Genomic DNA, 4,608 nt, shown 5'->3' with positions numbered 1-4,608 from the left:
AGTCTACCCGTTCCTCCTAGCTTAGATAATAAAGTTCAGGTTATCCAGCAATTCCCATACCGTCGCCCCACTCCCTTGAGTTTTTAGATGAGGCATGTGGTGTCCCTCCCCACCAGATGCACATCCCCTACTCCAGAATGTCGCAGCCTAAGTTCGACCACATATCCCGGGGATCCCGACGAGTGTTCAGCCAAGAAGAGGTTTATCATGGCCTCTCCGGCGGACGTTGGCGAGGTGGCCACCGTCCGCAACGACATGTCGATCCTAGAGCAACACGTCGCCGCGGATGCCGGTGAAGACGTTGACTACATTGCCATGCCGAAGGCTTCATGTCAGTGGGCTAGCGTATTACTGTATCTCGGGAAAGTTGGCTACGACATCAAGCTCGTCCACACTGACGGCTTCACGCGGGCCATGTTACATGTTACATGGTCCATCCCAACCCCTCTGGTTCAACCGCCGTTGATCTCTTCGACAGCCCTGCCGCTGATCTCCTCCGCCAAGCGGTCAAGGATTTGCGAGCTTTATACGCCATCGAGCCCATTTTGTCACTTCTGAAAGACACGTTGTACGGTGGCGTCTTGGCATCCTCAATTGCCAGGTCAGGTTTCATCAACCACGACCACGAGGAGGGCACCCACGAAGGTTCTTCCAAGGTGAAACAGCCCATCTGTGACATGAGAGAGCACACCATGGGTCTGTACTCTTCCAACTGGAAGGATCCCGTCCATGAAATGTGAGGCAACATTCTATCAGCAAATATTACATTTTCTAGCTTGCAAACCCATACCCTTTGTTGCAGTAGCATTTGCCGTGTAGTTCTTTAACTGTGCCATGCTTAATTATTTTAATTATGCAAAATTGTATTGTTCAATAGGTCTATGTGATGTTTATGTATGAATTGTCCACTTTAGTTACACGAATGGCTATATTTGGTTGTATATAGTGAGTAGATGCCTTCTTTATCTGTATTTGGTTGTTAGGTTGGTTGTAGTGAGAATTTTTTTAGTTATCGAGAAGATGCCTTGTGATCCATATTTGGTTCTTAGTTTGGTTGCAGTGAGTATTTGTCCAGTTATCAAGTAGATGCCTTGTTTATCTATATTTGGTTGATAGGTTGCTTTTTTTAGCATTTGTCTAGTTATCAAGCAGATGCCTTGTTTATCTGTATTTGGTTGTTAGGTTGCTTTTTTAGCATTTCTCCAGTTATCAAGCAGATGCCTTGTTTATCTTTATCTGCTTGTTAGGTTGGTTGTAGTGAGCATTTGTCCAGTTTTCAAGCATATGCCATATTTATCTGTATTTACTTGTTAGGTTGGTTGCAGTGAGACTTTGTCCAGTTTTGAATGGCTATATTTGGTTGTTATACTGGTCATTTATGCCTTGTTTATTTCAGTCATTCACAATGTGTGGTTCATTATGTGCAAGTCAGAACTGTGCTGCTCGACTACATCACAATACCAATTTGAACGACTATATTTGGTTCCAGTTATTCCTGGTGTAGTTAACACATGCCCTTTATTTTCAGTTTTACACATTTATCTAGTGTGATGTTTAAGCATTACCTATGTTCTATTCATTTTCAACAATACCAGTTTGAATTGCAATATTTGATGGCTGTTAAGCCTGCTGTCGGTACCATTGCCTTCCATTTTATATCTGCTTTAATAGCATGCTGAAACCAACACATTGAAGCTATCATTTGGAGATGATGTTGTTTACCTTTCCTATATTTGTTTGATGTTAAGATTGCTGTACTTATCATGCCTTTCCACTACTTATGCAGGACAACAACGGGAGTGGCCACCATGTTCCGCCGAGATTAGCTTCATCCCTCGGCTTGTACTCCCCCGTCGTTCCATAATGTAATGCATATAGATCCAGGCCTGGACACTAGTTAGCTTCTAATATTGACTTTTTGCTTGTAGGTACATATGCCCTTGGCAAGGATCCACGCATCGACCCTTTTTGCTTATAGGGCAATGAGATATTGATGAACAAGCACCAAGTGAGGAAACTGGTAAGGATTATTAGCAAAAATATACAAATGGTGGCAAGCAAATTATGTGTTTATGGTCTATCCAACAGAACAGTGAGCTGTAGGATGGTAACTACAAACTCTGCAGCCTTCTCTTTTTACTACCCATAATGAGTTGTTAGACAACAATGTCTGAATCTTTTTTGTTCCCAGTGGTTCTCGAAGCAGGTCACTCAATATTACCTCGCAAAGTACATGATTGGTGGACACACAATGAAGGTTAAAGTATTTCATCCAGACTACAATGAGCATCGAGAAATCCTAATAAAGACACTCAAGGATGTACGGGCAGCCATCACAAGAGGTTGGCCTAGAGTCGTGCGCGCCTTACGCATGGAGGAGGGCACAATATGGGCATTTGAAAGTGCTAGTGATCGACTAGAGGGGCGGTGAATAGGCGATTTTTATGGAAGTCTTCAAAACATGGAAGTTTCGAAGACAAATGATAGAAATAAACCTATTACCATGCAGTGGAAGGTAGACTACACTAAGCAAGCCATAGTCAAGTATTCTATGTAGTGAAAGCACAATGACTAATAGCAGCTAGGCAGTATAGATTAGGTAGGAAGATAGTGTGAAGCCAGTCAGAACAATCAGTTACTCAGTGAAGACAAAAGATAATGCAATCATACAATGACTTCACCAGGGCCAACAGTAAGTAAAGGAATGGGAAGGACGAAACCAGTGACTCGTTGAAGACAATGATTTGTTGGACTAGTTCCAGTTGCTGTGACAACTGTACGTCTGGTTAGGGAGGCTGAGATTCAACTCAGAAGACCGCATCTTCACCTTATTCCCCTTGAGCTAAGGACACCCAGTCCTCGCCCAATCACTCTGGTAAGTCTTCAAGGTAGACTCCCAAACCTTCATAGACTTCGTTCACCGGCGATCCACAATGTCTCTTGGATGCTCAGAACGCGACGCCTAACCGGCTGGAGTATTCACAGTCCTCAAGTGTAATAAGTCTTCAGATCACACAGACAAGAAGACTTCAGTGATGCCTAACAATCTTTGGCTCTGGGTGGTTAGGGCTTTATCCTTGCAAGGAATTCTCTCTTAAAGGCTTTGAGGTGGGTTGCTCTAAAACGACAAAAGCCGTACACTAACTCTGAGCAGCCAACCGTTTATGGTTGTAGGGGGTGGGCTATTTATAGCCACTAGGCAACCCGACCTGATTTGTTTGAAATGACCCTGGGTCACTAAGGAACTGACACGTGTTCCAACGGTCAGATTTCAAACACACGCGGCAACTTTACTTGGGCTACAAGCAAAGCTGACTCATCCAGCTCTGGATAAGATTTGCTCTCATTGTCTTCGCTCGAAGACATAGGATTTTGGTTGAGCATCACTTCAGTCACACTGACTTTGTTCACTTGGAACCCACTTAACAGTACGGTGGTTCCTATCACTCAACCAAGAAGAAAAGGAGACAACGAAACAACTAACTCTTCGCGTCCCATAGTCTTCATGCAATTTCTTCTCTTGTCATAGTCTTCAATGTGAATATCTGCACATGCCACCATTGTCTTCAATGTCTTCCTACATTTTTAGGGGTCATCTCCGGTAGATAAACCGAATCAATGAAGGACTACTACCTATGTTATCCTGTAATTCTCACAAACACATTCGTCCCTCAACCAGGTTTGTCATCAATACTCCAAAACCAACTAGGGGTGGCACTAGATGCACTTACAATCTCCCCCCTTTTGGTGATTGATGACAAACTGGTTGAAGTTTTCAACAGGGATAAAAGTATGTGAAATGTAAAGGATTTAGTTATTGTCTTCCTAAGTGGCAAAGGCTCCCCCTGAAGATGTGCATATAAGTAATTTGCTTTTGGAATGCAAATGCACATGGCAGGTTGTACTTGTGGAGATCCTCTTCAACTTATGACGAAAATTCATCATGCATGAAAAGTATGTGAAGGTAATGACATGCATAATGAAAAATGGACATCTGCAGACTGACCTAAGTGCGGAAGTTGTCATCGCACATGCGGAATTTATCATCGCATCATAGAATAGCAAATAAGTAGCAGACGACCATCGAGTTTAAGTGTTACAACTCAAAGAACCAAATGTATCAAAAAGCGAGAGTTGTAAACACTAGGCAAAATATAAAACCACCGCCCATATGGACCCGCTTGAAGACTATCAAACTCATATGCTTCTCCCCCTTTTGTCAGTAAGGACCAAAAAGGTTTGAAGACATAGAGCACCTACTCGTTCCCATGAGGATTTGGTGAAGCAGCAGGGTCGTCGGTGTTGGTTGGCGGTGCAAACGAACTTGGTGCAGTGTTGATTCGCGCTGAAGGTGATGAAGTAGCATCGTCTTCATCATCGATGACACGTGCATTCACTGTTGCAGCAGAGGAGGAGAACTCAGAATCTTCAAGAGACGGAGTACGCCACAGCATAGTCCTTCTCAGAGGTGTTGAGTCAAACTTGAAGCATTCAGAGAAGCCATCATCTTGAAGATCATCTTCAGAATACATAAGCGTCAGCCCTTTCCATGTACGCCGACAAGTTTCATGGGCGACAAAGGCATTCTTAGTGGCAAGGTTGCGAATC

This window comes from Triticum urartu, chromosome 7A, assembly GCF_056163025.1.
Source record: "Triticum urartu cultivar PI428250 chromosome 7A, HENAU_Tu73, whole genome shotgun sequence".
NCBI lineage: Eukaryota > Viridiplantae > Streptophyta > Magnoliopsida > Poales > Poaceae > Triticum > Triticum urartu.
The sequence above is the reverse complement of the archived record's forward strand: the minus strand, read 5'-3'. Positions refer to the sequence as shown.